Source organism: Cavia porcellus, unplaced genomic scaffold, assembly GCF_034190915.1.
Source record: "Cavia porcellus strain 051 isolate PalLab524CR breed Dunkin Hartley unplaced genomic scaffold, mCavPor4.1 scaffold_2, whole genome shotgun sequence".
NCBI lineage: Eukaryota > Metazoa > Chordata > Mammalia > Rodentia > Caviidae > Cavia > Cavia porcellus.
Genome location: NW_026947485.1, coordinates 21,098,610 through 21,115,231, shown reverse-complemented (window position 1 = coordinate 21,115,231; position 16,622 = coordinate 21,098,610). Strand labels below are relative to the sequence as shown.

The 16,622-nt window shown below is 37.6% G+C and overlaps 1 long non-coding RNA gene across 2 annotated transcripts in view; it reads left to right on the top strand.

Moving 5' to 3' along the window:
* Positions 1–4,991: 4,991 nt before the first annotated feature.
* The window catches only part of LOC111756871 (uncharacterized), a 107,677-nt gene continuing 96,046 nt past the window's right edge, over positions 4,992–16,622 (top strand). The window contains exons 1-3 of one of the 2 annotated variants that reach the window (XR_010044158.1): positions 5,022–5,147; positions 7,601–7,877; positions 10,118–10,188. This is a non-coding gene — a long non-coding RNA (uncharacterized LOC111756871). Of the gene's footprint in view, positions 5,148–7,600; positions 7,878–10,117; positions 10,189–16,622 lie in introns of both variants that reach the window. The other variant, XR_002791254.2, reaches the window with a different exon arrangement.

Genomic DNA, 16,622 nt, shown 5'->3' with positions numbered 1-16,622 from the left:
ACAGTATAAAACCCAACTAAACAAAACAATGAGAATGATACAGGATTTCAAAACAGGAATAGGGAATTAATAATGGCCACCACCTTCAGGAAAAGATCCCCATAGATACTACATTGTGTGTTGTTATCATCTGAATAGATAATCAGACTACCACTGGCTTTAGGTTTCTAAAGGCTGTGAAACACTAACCACTACAAGCATCAACTTGTATTTTACCTTATTAGCTATCATCACAGCCTGTGTTTCTCCGGATTGGCCAAGGACATCTAATTTGGACACACACACAAACCTACCTGGCCATACAAATATTCATTTTAGATGAGATGAATAAAAGGACAGAGATTAATTCTGTTAGAAATATCCTGACCTAGAATAAAGAGTTTGTGTATTCTGGTTGTCCCAGGGTCATCTTTTACCTAAATTTCAGGTACACTGTTTTCCATGGTCTGTGATACATCACCTGCCCTCAAAAATTCTTTCTGGAGGACTCTGGAGAACATGGCGGACAGACAACAGCAACTACTGAACGCTCTCTAAAGGCTCGGCTCAGAGGCCAGGAATGATGCGGACTAAGGAGATAAGAACCAGTAGAGATATGCTCTGCTGACTCAGGAATGAACTGGGCTGAGAGAATCCAACTTGGAATACAGTCCTGGCGCTAAAATAGGAACAGAAAAATCTCGGTGTGGAGGCTCGACTCCGTGCCATTGGAAACCGCGGCTTGGATTTCCCGCCGCGCGGCGGCCGGCCACCTCCACAGCGGCTCAGCAAGGAGAGACGCGACCCCCGAGCTCTGGGAACGGGCGTCTGGGAACGGTCTCGGAAACGCGACGGGCAGGAAGGAAGGCTGACTGGTGGCGAGGTGAGCGAGGAACTGACTCCCTACCGCAGTCTGACTCCAGCGGAGGTTTTTCTGGGCGCGGGCAGTCCTGTAAGAGCAGGGCGCGGTGGCAACTGCAGCCGCGCATTTCCCTCTCGGACGGGATTGGTGAAAGGTGCCTGGCCGGAGGGACGCTGCTCGCGGACTCCCTAGGCTGGCCTAGCCCAGATCCCAGAGCCTGACGGTGGCCCGGAGGAGTGACCGACTTCCGCGTAGGCTGCCTCCTCCGCAACTCCCTGGGGCGCAGCGGTGAGCTGGAACAACTAGCCAGCGCAATTCGATCAAGCTGTAGCTGACAGGCAGGGAAGCCGGGCCTCCTGTGTAAGATTACATTTTATAAGGAACAGAAAATATGGGGAAGGGAAGCAACAAAAAAGGCTCCTCGACCCCCAATCCTGAGAATCAGGCAATAGTGGACACTGTACCAATATACATTAAGCGCCATTTAGAGAGCCTCATAGACCAATTCAGGCATGAAGTTATCAATGACCTGAAGCTAGAAGTATGCAGAATAGTTAGAGAAATGCTAAGCACCACCCAGGAAAAAGCAGATGGTGGAGTGGAAGAACAGAAAAAGAGGGGAGAATTGCTTGATGGAGAAAACAGAGAAAGCATTGAGTATGTGAAGCAGGTGCAAAGGGACTATCAAGAAATCAAGAAGTATACCCAAGACTGGCATAACAGCTTGAAAGAAACTAAGGACAGACTATCTGAATTGGAGGGCAGACTTGAAACATGGGAGAATGAAATGAAAAACTTCTTAAAAATAACAAGAAACACACAGCAATAATACAAAGACAAGAAGATGATAAGAGGAGCCATAACTTAAGGATTAAGAACATAAAAGAAGAAGTAGGGACACAAACAAGTGAACTACAAAAGCTACTCACAGAAATAATCCAGGAGAATTTTCCTAATTTAGCAAAAGGTAAAGATACTCAAATATATGAGGCATACAGGACCCCAGCTACCTACAACCCTAACAGAGAAACACCCAGGCATATAATAATAAAAATTCCAGAAATTCAATACAAGAACAGAATATTAAAAGCTGTAAGAGACAAGAAACAGATCACTTACAAGGGAAGACCCATCAAAATTACAGCAGATTTCTCTTCACAAACCATCAAATCACGAAGAGCATGGGGAGAAATAATTCAAGCTTTGAAAGATAAAAATCTACAGCCAAGATTGAGATATCCTGCACAACTGTCCCTGGAAATTGATGGAAAAACGAGGTGCTTCCAAGATAAAGAGGAACTGGGGGAATTTGCAACCACCAATCCAACCCTACAGAAAGTATTGCAGGATATTCTAAAAAAAGAAAAATACAAAGAACCCAGAAATAGGGGCGGGGAGACCACAACGAATAGAGCAGAGACCAAAACGAAGAAGACAAACTGACAGCTACTGACAGAAAAAGAGCTCAACAGAAATGAGACAGAGAAGATTGGATGATAGGAACAGCTTTTTTTGGAGAAAATGACATCTTAATAGGTAATGCTGATTTAGTACCATCTTGTTTTGAAGTCTCATCTAGCTTTTGTTCTTCTGTCTCCAATGGTCTAAACAGGTTGTATCTTATTGGATTTTACTATGTACGATAGTATAAGAAAAAACCTTTTAAAGACAAGGAGATTATACAGAGACCATTGTTCATTTTCTGTTAGTCGATTCTAAATACTCTATAATGCTGTTATTCTCTTAAATGGATTTACATTGTTTTGATATACTTAATGCTACAGTATATGAAGTTGTACTCAAGGACTTCAGGGAGGGAGTCAATATGGTAACTATCTTTGGGTCAGGATTAGCTGGTGGTGAAACACTATTCTGCTTAAATGGTTATGTTTTGATCTGCCCTGTTTCGCTGTTATGCCCTCTTTTTTTTTCTCAATCTCCACTCCATTATTTACTTTTTTATTTTTACCCATTTAATTACAGGGAAAAATATAGCAGGATATAATATAGTAACCCACTTTGACCTTCTATTATCTCGATTTGAAGCCCTGTATTACTCTCACCATCTTGTTTTTGACTGAGGTTCCTATATTCTGTTTTGCTGGATAGTATCAGGTTCGAAAGTTTAGGCATCAGCTGAGAAGATAATGAGATTCATTATAACGCCCATTCTCGTTGACTTTTATCTACTTTTGAAGACCTACAATGTCTCCAATGTTTTGGTTTTGTCGGTTTTATTCTTTACGGTTTTGTTCAATTGTATTACAACTAATGATATAGGCAATTCTATTAGAAATAGCGGGAGGCATTAGGGTAACCATTGTTGATCACCTTGTATTATGTTTTTATATTATCTATTATGTCCACCCTTTTGACTTGACCGATTCTGTTCTGTTATGTCACATTTGGTTTTACTCTCTTCCAAAAAAGCAACAAGAACCGTGGGAGCAATGAAACCCAAAATGTGTAATAGTCACTGTACAAAAGAGAGGAAAAGAAAGTGCTCTAAACTATATAACTGCATGTATATTTAAAAGTATAAGATAGAAAATGATATCATAGAGTTTTATTGGATCATTGAACAGAACTGTTTGCAGTATCATTGGTGGAATGTCCACTCTACAAGCTTTAATTTTGTGACTTGAACAATTATTTCTAAGATGGCAATATGTAATCCATTAACTAGTGATTTCCTACTGTGCATTTTTTTATTCTGTAAATCTGTATAACTTGTACCCCTTCACTGTTTTTTTTTCTTTCTTTTCTTTTCTCCTTAAATAAAAATTAAAAAAAAAATTCTTTCTGAGGTGTGTGTGTGTGTGTGTGTGTGAGTGTGCATTTAAAAAAACCTTGTATATTACAATCCTGATTTCTGATTAATTTAAGCAATGTTGCTTTATTAAAATGACTTTATTGAATTCCAAATCTAATGTTTACCAGCTCTAGACACTAGCCAAACTGATTAACTCTGTTGAGACTGAGTTTGTTCATCGCTAAAGTGCAGACAGTGTTATCTACAGCTTACCATGGTTGCAGAAATGAAAAAGAGAAAATTTATGTGAAGTGTGGTTAGTACAAAGTCTGCAATATAGTCATTTCCCAATGAATGTAATTTATCCTTTATTTTCCTTTCCCTTTTCTCAATTAAGATATATTCTTTGGAAGACACTAAGCCTAGTCATTTATATAAAAGTGACAGATTATGTCACTTTGTAAATTTCCTAGAATGTTTTATGGAAGTGGGCTTATTCATCATCATGATCATGATCATCATTATAGACAGTTCTAATGCTTGTGCATACTGTCCTGAGTTACAGGGTGGATGACTTATATTCTTCATAGAAATTTAGTCAGTGAGAGGAAAAGGTTGGTCAAAGGTTGGGAATGTCACAGAGTTTTCCATTTTGTGTCCAAGGTAGACCCACTTAGGGTCACATTTGGTGATGTGTTTTGAGCAGGTGACAGTTAATGAACATCCAGGAGGACCTGTCATCAGAGCTCCACTCCCACTGATTCAGGGTAAGGCTAATATGAAAATCAAGTCTTAGACATGCATCTGGAGGCACGTGATCTAAAAAAGAAATTTGACAGTGCTGTCCTGAAAATCATTACAAAGAGGTAACAATTCAGTAAATAGAAAGTGTGGCCTTTATCAATGTAGTGCCCATTGGAGATCTATTAACACAGCCCGCTTCCAATTGGTAGACACGACAGAACAAATTCTGGGAAGGCTTGAGGTGACTTGGAAAGATTTTTCCAAGATACCCCTCCTGGGAAATTGGTCAAAAGTGCCTTAGTCTTTTCTGTGGGAGATGTGGATTCTTTTGTCCAGGGACCAGTTGAAAGAAGAGTGTGGATTTGGTTCTTACATCCTCTTGAGGGCACACGTTATTTACAAAAGGAAATTTATATTACATGATCCCATCAAACTTGGCATCCAGAAACTCAAGCAAATATTTACTCTACAGGGATGGGCTGGCAGTGTTAAGGTAGAAAGGTTGACCCTGTGCAACTTCAATGAAGTTTATCAAGTTCTTAATGGAATAACATTATCTATGATGAACAAATATTAAGAAATTGCCTTCAGTAATTGCTGGTAAATATTTAACAACACTTGTGTGTCAGACAACAGAAATAGAATAAATATCCAGAAGAAAGCACCTTTTTCATCCTGCTTGAAGTCAGTACTAAGAAGTTATTGGAAATAAGATTTCTGCCTTATGGAGTGGGCCCTCTGTTACTGTATGTTCTTGTGGCTTCTGAGTCAGCATTACAGGGAACTGTGGGAGCCTGCATGGCTGCCCAGGTAAGCTTGCTCCATTTTGCTGACTCACAGACTCCTTGAACATTGTACTGCGTTGTGCTGAAAGTTCTTTTGGCACCAATTCTTCCTGATTAGTTTTGGCTCTTTAGAATCCTGGAGCTGTGGTAGATGATGTCACAGGGTGCAAAATATCAGTGTGTGTCTTTAAATAAGAGATCAAAGCTAATAGGCAGTTGATTTCTAAGTCTGTTTTGTAAGTTTTGGAGAAGAATATCAAACATTCATGAGTCATTAAGAGTGTGCAACATGAAAAAGAAATGGAAATGTGTATCTTATTTAGGCATTAATGCACCTAAGCTGATAGACCCCAATAATCAGACGAAGTGGCTGAATCGACTGACCTCGATTTCACTTTTTATTTTACAGCCATCTCAGTGTACATATCCCAAATGTTTTATTCTGTCATTGTGCATGATTCTTAGGATGACTTTTGGCCAGTCTAAACATTGCCTAGGAGTTGTTTATCATGTTTGATTTATATGCCTCCTGGAGCATGTGTACTGTTAATTTCTGCTTGAGAATTTCCAACAAAGCAAACATTTACAAAAAGAGGGTGATTTTCTTTTAGCTATGATATTGGACCAAGTCAGTGGTACCAAAATAGATATCACTGTGTCTAGATTCCCAAGAATTTAGTCACAATCACTGTACCAGTTGTGCTGGGAGAAACATGCTGTCTCCCTAGAGCTCTGCAGGGTATCTTGTCCACTGTTCAGTGGAGCTGTTTGTGTGGCTGTAAGAGACAAGAGTCCCTGTGCTCCCTCACTCGAGTCCCTCTGCCAGTTATTAGTAGAAAGCCAAACTATTTCCAAGATGATATTATGTAATCTATTAACAGGTGATTTCTTACTGTTATGTTTTTTTTTTGTAGTTATGTATTATGTGTAACCTTACACTGCTTTGTTCTGTTTTGTGTTTTTCTCTTTTTCCTCTTAAATAAAAAAAAAAAAATAAATAAAAAAATAAAAAAAATAAAAATATTAAGAGGAGAACAAGGCAAAGGAAGAGGAAAGATGTTAACATAAAATTTTCCGCAGGAATTAACAAGAATTCACCCCACAGGGGAAGTCCTCAATTGCTGCTTGCTTAAGAAAATGTTTTCACCACTCTTGCCAATGCTGTGATATCTAGGAGGTATTAAACAATCCAGAAAGTTTATTCATTAGCTCTGATGCATCTTAATTCTTGAGAAAGCATGGAAATCATGTCATTTCTGTCTTCTCCTTGAAGTTGGGAATTGGAATACCAAAAACTCTTTTCCCTCCTCAGAGCAAATGCATTAGTCCAATTTGATATATTGACTCATAAGCCACACAGTAAGTAGTTTGAGTCACTGTGTTCTAGAAAATTAAGACTCCGTATTGATGTACCACTTGGCTCTGACTCTGAAATGAATATATATATAGTTTTTCAAATGTTCCATTTGGAAAGTAGATTAAAATATTCAATAAATGATCTCTTATTTAGTAAGTGCTTCTTATGGAGACCGCTGGATTCAGGGTAAAAGACTGTGTGTTCTGGGGGGGTCCTTTCTGAAATATGCCCTTTCTTAGAACTTCTGACTCAGTTGGGGTGTGTTCTAATGCCTGTGCCTGTTACGGGAACAAAAAAAAGGAAGTGGAGTTTGCCTGAGAGAGGCAGCTCCTGGTCTAATGTGAGGATCATTCTTCCTGCTTCGATTTGAGCTCAAACTCCAGGACAGCCACACTCTAATCATCCACACTGAAACTTAAGAACCAAGGATGAATGTACCACTTAGGATCGTCGGTCACATTATTTTGGTTTCTACATTGAATTAGCAGTGCTAGAAATAGTTATTTACTTGATTTGCAAACCAAAATATTTGAGATCTGAGGAGAGTAGACTAATAGCTGACTCATGCTGCTCAAGAAGGACTTCAAAGAAGTTACCAATCTGGATACTATATCACCCAATTTTGTAGAGAAAAAGCAACCCATCTGCCACTTTTCCATTAATCAAAATCATTTAAAAATAGGATGTTCTTCCTCTGTGAAATTATGAGTCTCTTAAGTTATGAGGATGTTATTCTAATCTACTTAACTCTTTGGGGGAAATTCTAGATTTAACAGTTTTATGTACAGCTTTTGTTACCTCAGAGATACTTTCTACATAGAAATACTTCTATCTTAATAAAGTGTCCGAGCTACTCTGAGGCTGTCTTCTGTGTCCTTAGAGGTGTTTACTCCCTGCTTCTGCTACATTTTCCTTACAGGTCAGGCTAACTTTTGGTGCTGAAGTCAAGGGAAACCAGACCTTGGATGAGGGTGTTAGGTAATCAGTAGCAAAGCCACCTTGTTATCTGAGAGGGGAAGCAAGTGCGTATGGATTGTGGCAATATGTTTGATGAATTCCATGAAATCTTGAAAATCAGTGTGTCTGTAGAGTCATTTCCTTTTGTTTTTCTTTTTTAACAGAAGCACCGTGGTCTAATGGAAAACAGCAGGGCTTTCAACAAGAACCCCAAGTTCTTATTTGAGCAACCAGTTTTCCCTTGGGTGACCTTTGACTATTTAACTTATCAGGACTTCAGATTCCTGATTTATAACCTCAGAATAAAACCATCTTGGATATTTAGAAGTGTTGACATGCCTCAGTAAATTTTAGTTAGCCATTTTTTTCTTAGCCTTCTCCTATCACACATGAGAAAAATATTTAAAGGATATGACAACAATAAAGAAGAAAGAAATGAAGGTAAGTGTAGAACTAGCATCTAGGAGGAAAATTGGGAAACAAATGTGGCACAGGTAGCTTGTGACCTAAGGTGAACGTATTTCCAGGGAAAGAATTTTACATGCCTGCTGATAAGAAGCCAGTGGTATCCCAGAGCTGGGGCAGGTTCCTGCCAACTGCTGTGTGGTTTGATTTACAGTGCGTGAGTTATCTTGATTCTGTTCCTTTAATACTATCTGTAGCAGATCAGAGCCCCTCTTTTGTGAGGCAGAATAGATTTGTGCTTTTTTGGGAGGACAGCTGGCTTGGTTAGCATTGTTGGAGATTTTTCCTGAGGCTTGTGGTACCTGAATGAATAAGTCAGCTGTGAGACACTTTTGGGCATGAGCTTTTCTTTCTGCCAAGGCGATGTGAGTATGCACAGAACAAAAACAGAAAGCTAGCCAGACAGCTCTTGGAAGACGAATAGATCAATAAATATCTTTTCCATCATTAAATGCAATCTTTTACAATTTTTATCTCTCTTCGTGCACCATAGGCTTCTGGATTTATTTTGAGAAGAATGAGCTTAGTTTTCCTAGCTGTCATAGAGTTACCACTGACTACTTGTGCCTCAGTCAAGAGGCAAGAGCAGAGATAACTCTAGTCAGGTCACTGGCTCGGAAGAAAGAACCCTAAAAATAGCCAGGAGCTATGGAGCCAGGTAAGGTGCCTTGAAAGTCCTCTGAAATAAGTGAATCAAAAATTCCTGCTCCATAAATGGGACTCTCATGAACGCAGGACAGAGTCTGATTAAGCTTAGTCCTTTGTGATTAAGGTAGTCCTTTGTGAGGAGTTCCTAAGTATAATCAGAAAGCTGGATATCCACAGATGGAACGCATCTTTGATCAAGAATGCTCAAATTGCTTCATGTTGGCAGGCCCAAGCAAAGTGTAGACTACAAGGTAGACGAGAGCCTGGATACAAAGGAGGAACGCATAAAGCATGTAATCCTTAGAGAGGAAATTAAAAGTTGATTGTATCCAGATGGCTTCGGGAACGTTCATTTATTCCAACAATGATAGCTGCAAAGTGCAACAGTGACATCCTTCAGTGCATGAGCTGGATGGAGAGCTGGTTCATTAGCGGAGGACTGGACTTGGATAGAAGCATGCAGAGCTCTTCTGGAGGAACAGGACCGAGTGGGAGGGAAGGGAACTGCACACGGATGGGTCTCTGTTGATTACTGTAGTAAGGAGGGGTACTCTGTGCCAACTATGGTTTTCAAGCTGCATTATCACTAAGTAGAAAGGAACACAAACTTCTGTATCTGCTGTCATGGTAGTGCAGGAATTTGAGAGAGAAGATAGCAGTCTTATAGAAGGCTACAAGGTGTGGTTGAAAAAAACATAAATGGTTAAAATTAAAAAAAAAAAAAACCAATACAGTGAAAGGCACATTGGAAGAACAATGGGATAAGTTTTCAAATTGAAGGAGAGTATTCTGAGGGCGTTAATGGACATGTGTTTTTAACGCAATCTATTTAAGATTTATATACTAGTCATACTCTTGTGTCACACCTCATATAAAGGAAATTGTTCTTAAGAGAATTTAGGTTTCAGATACAACTGGGGGGTCAGGAGAACATTGTCATAGGTTTCTGAAATTCCTGTGGATTTTACTGATGACACATTAGGAATGCCAGAGAACACAAGAGTAAGGAAGATCAGAGTTGGCTGAAAAGTGGGTGAAATCAGAGGACGAAGTTACATGGAAATGATCATCTGGGTGATGAGGAACAACCAGGGGATGAGAAAAATATCTTAGGATCACAGTTATTTTTAGAGAGGGGGAAATGTAGAAGTTTACATTTTAGCTTCATACATCATCGTCATCGTCATTACCATCCTCCTCCTCCACTTCCTCTTCCTCAAATTGGATCATGCTTGTGACTTTGAAGTTGTCTGTGTCAGATTGGTTCTGTTCATGTAGGTTCTGGCCCATGGTTTTGGACCATGTTTATTAATATTGATACACTAGACTTGAAATATATTCTGAGGCCTTTAGTTTATTCTTGTGTTTTGGGTCAGTTTTACTGAGGTATAATTTATACATGAGTTTCATTCCTTTTAGTATATATTTTTGTGTGTTTTGGAAAATCTATACACTACACCAACAAGTCAAAGTTCCCCCTATTCTTTGTGCTTGTATTTAACACCTTATCCTCCCCTCAGTTCCTGGCACCCACTGATGTAACTTTAGTTCCTTTTGCCTTTTTGCAGAATGACAGTGAAATGTAACCAGATACTTCTTTAAGACCTTTGCATCTGGATTCCATTACTTGCCATAGTGGGTATGTGTATCAAAAGTTTTTTCCTGGTTCTTGCTAAATTATCCATATTATTCCAATGTATGAAAATATCACAGTCTATTTATGAATTTACCAGCTAAAGGACATGTGGGTGGCTACTAGTTCTTGGAGTTTGTGAATAAAGTCACTAAAATGGTCAGTTTTTGTGAAGTTTAAATTCTCATTTTTCTTGGGAAAAAGTCAAGGAGTAAGATTGTTGGATTGTATAGTAAATACTTGTACCTCCTAAAAATGGCTGTACTGTTTTCTAAAGTGGCCCTATCACTTTGCAGCCCCACCAGCCAAAAATGGGAATTTTAACCGCCACTCTCTGTGCCGGTGCTATTAGTGATTTATTTTAGTCTATTAAGTGCATGGGTCATATTATCACACTGTGGTTTTAATGTGAATTTTTCTAATGATAACTAATGCTAGACATCTATATGTTTATTTACCATTCATATATTCTCTTTGATGAAATGTCAGACCAAATATTCTGCCTCTTTAAAGTATTGTTTTCTTATTTCATTTTAAGAGATTTTAAAGCATGTATTCTAGATAGGATTGTATCTGACATTGTTTTTTTTTTAAATTAAAAACAAAAACCAAAATCTTAAGATCTGATTTTTTTAACTGAAACTTGTACATGTGCATGAATTTGTGTCCTGGCTCTTTATTCTGTTTCACTGATCTGGGAGCTGTGTTCATGGTCCATGTTCAGTGGTCCTGTTAACAGTGGAATAGGTGGGTTTGGCTCCTGTTCTCTGGGTGGTTGGGACAGCTTCTGAGACTGGGACTACAGGCTGCATCCACTTCCACCGTGGTACACCTGCTACCTAGGGGCAGGTGGGCCCTCCCAAGGTGGCTGTCTTTGGCCTTGGACTCCATGGCTGTGGCTGATCAGCTCCACTGGCTGCTGATTTGGGTCGTATAGTACTCGATCCATGGATAATTGCTTGCCAAATTAGCATTTCTGTGGGTAAGTGAGGACTGGGATGAGGACTAATCTGCCTTCTTGCTGACCTCACTCTGAGATACTATTCAAGACTGTTTTATCCAGATTAACTGATTGTATTTTTATTTTTATAATAGTGTGTTTTGAAGATTATATTTTGATAAATTTTAATAGCTTTTTAAAAATGAAATTTGCTTTTGGTTTCTAATAAATCACTACCTAATCCAAGGTGACAAATATTTTCCTCTTTTTTTAAAGATATTTTATAGTTTAAGGTTTTACATAAGGATCAATCTACTTTGAATATTTATTGTGTGTCAAAGTGGTTTCTTTAATACTGATATCTAATTTTTCAGCACATCTGTTGAAAAACAGTTCTTTTATGTTTAAATTTCCTTGCATCTTTGTCAAAGCAAAAAAATTGATCATATTTGTGTTGGTAAAATTCTGGACATTTATTTTATTGATTTGTAAATCTACTTTACGTTAATACCATGTTTTTTAAAATTATTACTGCTTGATAGAAAGTCTTGAAATCAGTCAGTATGAGGACTTTAATCCTTATCATTTTTAAAATTTTCAGAGCTATTCTGGTATCTCTATCTTTCTAGGTACATTTTAAAATATTACCAATTTAAAAAAAATCAGAGTGGGATTTTGATTAGGATTGCATTTACATCTATAGATTAATTTAGGGGGAACTAGTACCTTAACAGTACTGAGTTATCTACCATAAGAACGTGTAATATATCTCTCCATTTATTTAGATCGTCCACGTTCCTCTATCAGACTCGTAGTTTTCAGAAAATTTACCGATGTTGGTCATATTTTGTTAAATTATATGTAAGAATGTCATACTTTTTGCTACAGTATAAATATAGCTTAAATATTTTTTACTATGAAAATATAATGAAATTATAAGCATATAAGATGAAACTGATTTTTAAAATGTTTGCCTTACATGTTGCATTGCTGAAGTCACTTATTAATTTCAGTAGAGTTTTGTAAAATCTTTGATTTGCTATGTTTGCTGCAAATAGAAGTATGTATTATCTTTTCTGACTTGATTTGCATGCCTTTATTTTCCTCTTTTTTTTTCTTTATTACACTTGCTACAAATTCCAGTATGATTTTACACACACATGTAAAAACAGATATCCTTGGCTTTTTCATGATCTGAAGAATAAATGTAGTCCTACATTAGGTATGGTGACTTGTGTCACACTGAAGAAGTTCCCTTTAATTTTTACTTGGTTGTCATGGCATTAATGGATGTCAAGTTTTATTCAATGCATCTACTAAGATAATCATGTGATATTTTCATGGATTAATTTCCTAATGATGAAACAACTTCATTTTACCAATTTAAATCTCATTTGAAGATTGTATTCATTAGCTTTCCTGTTTCTGGGATGAAATGCCTCACATCTGCAATTTAAAAGGCAGGATGGTTTGTTTTAGCTCCAAGTTTCAAGTTTTAAGTTTTATTCCATGGTTGGCTAGGTCCAAAGTAGATACAAAATGTTGGAAGGGTGTGATGGGGAAAGACCATGGCAACCAGAAAGCAGAATGTGTTGGAAAGATCCAGAAAGGACTAAGTATAGATATAGTCCCCATGTTCCTGCCCCCCACAATGACCCACTTCCTTCTAGTGGGCCCATCTTCTACGAACCCATTCAGCTATAAACTCATCCAGCTGTCTAACCCACTGAAGAAGTTAGTGCCCTCACACCACATTAGGAGTCTCCATGAGTCTCTTAATGCAGTCACATTGACATTAACTGGCACAGTGATGCATTATCAGATAGAGACAGATAGCTAAAGCTCATTTGCCAAAACTCTACTGAGGAGTTTTTGTTCTCAGTACTGGGTACTGGACTCAGCCCCGTCCAGTTTTTATTTTGAGATAGGGTCTCACTATACTGCCCAGGCTGGACTTTAATTTGGGATTTCACTACCTCAGCCTCCCAGAGTGCAGGGATTACAGGTTATGCACCTCTATGCCTGGCTTTCATTAAAGACTTTTGTCTGCACCGTTGATAAGGAATATTGGTCTGTAGTTTTCCATTCATTATAATTCATCTGGTTTTGGTATCATAGCAATGCTGGCCTCATAAAATGAGTTGGAAACTGTTTCCTCTTCTAGTTTTTGGAAGATTTTGTGTATCCTTCATATTATCTCTTTCTTAAGATTTTTTTATATATAATCTGCCAGCATATCCATCTGGTCTTGGTATTTTCCTTGTTTGGAAGTTTTAACTACAAATTCAATTTATTTAAGAGATTTATAGATACTTAGGTAATGTATTTCTTCCTGAATGAACTTCGGTAGTTGGTGGTTTTTAAAACAATTGTCTGTTCCACGTGAGTTTTGAATGACCGATACTTACAGTTGTATCCTCTCACACCTCCCTCTCCCCTGCCCCTGTCCCCTTGCTTTCCTTGTTCCTCTGTCCTTTAAAAACACAGTCAGCTTCACCGATTCTCTCCATTGTGTTTCTTTTTACAATTTCATTAACTTTTAGCTAATTCATCATTTCTCCCTTTCACCTTGCTTTGGTTTCATTTACCCTTTTAAAGATTTCTTGAGTAAAATTTAGATACTTGTTTTGAGCCTTTTCTTTTCCAATACAGATATTTAATGCTATATATTTCTCTTTACTCCCTGCTCCTCAGGGAGTAAAATATGTCATGTTTTTACTTCAATCCAAGCAAAATACTTTCCAATTTCTCCTGTCTCTCTTTGACCTATGAGCTGTTTATCAGTTTACTGCTGGATCTCCAAATACGTAAAAATTTCAATATATGTTTGTGACTGATATCTAGATTAAGTTTGTTAATATTTTAGGACATACTTTGTGTGATTTTAATTATTGTAAGTCGGTGGAGATTTGCTTAAGGGACCAGAAGGTGGCTTACCATGTTGAATATTCCTTGTGCACTTGAACAGAATGAGTACTCTGCAGGGTTGGGTCATTCATTTTATAAATACCAATCCTCTCATGTTGTTTGATAGATTTGCCCAGGTTCTATGTTCTTACTGACTTTCTCTCTGCTTCTTTTATTAATTACAGAAAATAATTTTTTAGCTATAATGATGGATTTTCCCATTTTTGCCTTTAGTTGTGTCAGTTTTTTAAATTTTAAAGAGAAAAACAATAAAAATAATGATACGAAATTGCATTTCAAGTCTTTATTAGGATATCCATGCACTTAGGATTGTAATGTATTTTTTGTGCATTGACCCTTCTGTGATTATATATATATTGCCATGCTTTTTGCTAAAGAGCTTTGCTGTTCTAAGATTCATTTTGTTTGACAGCTTCCTACTGATTAGTTTTTGTATAGCTTATCTTTCCCCATACTTTTAGTTTTAACTCGTTTGACTTCTTAGATTTAAGGGAGGTTTATTGTCTTTAGGATATATTTGCATTTTGCTTTTTCTTTTCCAATCTATTGTTTGTTTTTAATGGTTTTGTATTAACACGGCCTTTAATATAATTATTGATAAGATTACATTAAAATATACCATCTTACTGCTTGTTTCCTATTTTTCCATTATTTTCTGCTTTTCTTTTCCGCATATTTTTAGATTATTTTCAATCCTAATTTTCTTTGTTTTCACTATTGGCTGATTTTTACTTTTTAAGTCTTTTTATCTCATATTCTAGCAACTTCAGTATACATATTTCTAATTCACTGTAGCAGTCACTTGACTGCTTTGAAATGCATTAAATTGGCAATTACCAGATTTTTGATGGGGAAATTTTGTTCCAGTACTCGTTTGTTGGGTATGTGAGGCACAGGCTAGAACCTCTTGGTGTTGATTACCTGGAAACTTGCTACTCTTTCCAGTCAAAACAATTTGTTCTGATACTCATCAGTTTTGGTCTTGTCGCACTTCATGGAACCAATTAACAAAGAGTATCAAGGTGCGCCTGTATAATATAAGAATTTTACAACAATATACTTCTGATACACCCTCCTAGCGTTTGAGCTAATGCTATAAGTTTTATTTTTTCTTCCCATTACTGGGAATTGATATCACGATTTTTTTTTTACCACTGAGTTGTATCTTCAGTCCCTTTTTTACATTTTGAGGCAGATCTCACTGAGTTGCTCAGGCTGGCCTTGTACTTGAGATTCTCTTTCCTCAGCCTCCTGTATACCTGAGATTATAGGTTTGTGCCACCACACCTGAATTTCTTATCTATTTCCTATTAACACAATAAATTTGTACTCTCATTCTATTAGACAGTGATTTTAGAATCATTAAGACTAAGAAAACATTTTTTTGTATTCACCTTAATTTTAATGAATTCTCAAGGTCTTCAGTTCTTCAATACCATATATGGGAAATTTATAAGTAGCAGAAATTTATTTCTCATAGTTCTGGATACTAAAAGGCCAAGATCAAGGCATAGATGTTTGATTTCTCAATAGGGTGCTTTTTCTGGTGAGCAGGACACTGTGCCTTCAGACGGCAGAAGGGGAAAGGAAATTTCCTTGTGAACCACCTCATCCCTTTCATGTGCAAGGCGCCCTAATGGGGACACATTTAAACCACAGCATTCTGGGATGGTCCCTTCTGCTCTGGTTAGTCTCTGTGCTTTGGTCTGAGTAATTTCTCACATGACTCAGTACACTTGATCTGCCTCCAAGTACACTGAATTGTTTCCAAGAGCCCTGTGTCGACTGATATGACTGGTGTGGGCAGTTCTCTGTTTTTAGCATTTTCATTTAACCTTATTGTTTTCATCTTTCTACTAAAATTCAGTATGTTTATGCATGTTGACCGCTTTTTTGGCTAGAGCCTTTAACATGTTTATTACAGTGATATTTAAATTCACTGTTATGGTGTACATATGGAACATCTTTAATTTTCTTCATTATTTTTTTCTCTTGTAAATGGTTCTCTTTGCTTTTTTTTTTTTTTTTTTGTTATGTTCCATCATCTTTCACGAACACTGGGTATGATGCATAGAACTATAGAGAATAAGAAACTCTTATTTATGCCTGGAAATGGGTATGCCATCTGTTGCTAGGTTGTTATTGTCTCACGTTAGATTTTTCTAGTCACTGCACCTGGCTTAGGGTTTGTTGTTGCTGTGGACTCATTCACTGAATGGCTGGCTTCAAATTTCCCTAGATGTTCAGAGTAGAGTCTGATTCACCAGACGGTATTTCTTTTGCTTCCTTTTTGTGGTACAGGAGATTGAACCCAAGGCCTTCACACTGAGCTGTGCAATCCCTAACCCCTTCCACTTCTTTTTTAGACAGTGTCTTGCTAAATCATTAATCCTCCTGCCTCAGCTCCCCACAGTGTTGGGATTATGCGAGTATGCTTGCACACCCAGTTGGGTTTGTCTTTGTATTATTGCTCTGGCCTCATTATTGGACTTCCTTTGCATTTATACTTCAGAGAGAGTTTGTCTCCCTTATCACTAATGCCTTCAGTGATAGAGTGCTGTTGCTTGTTGCT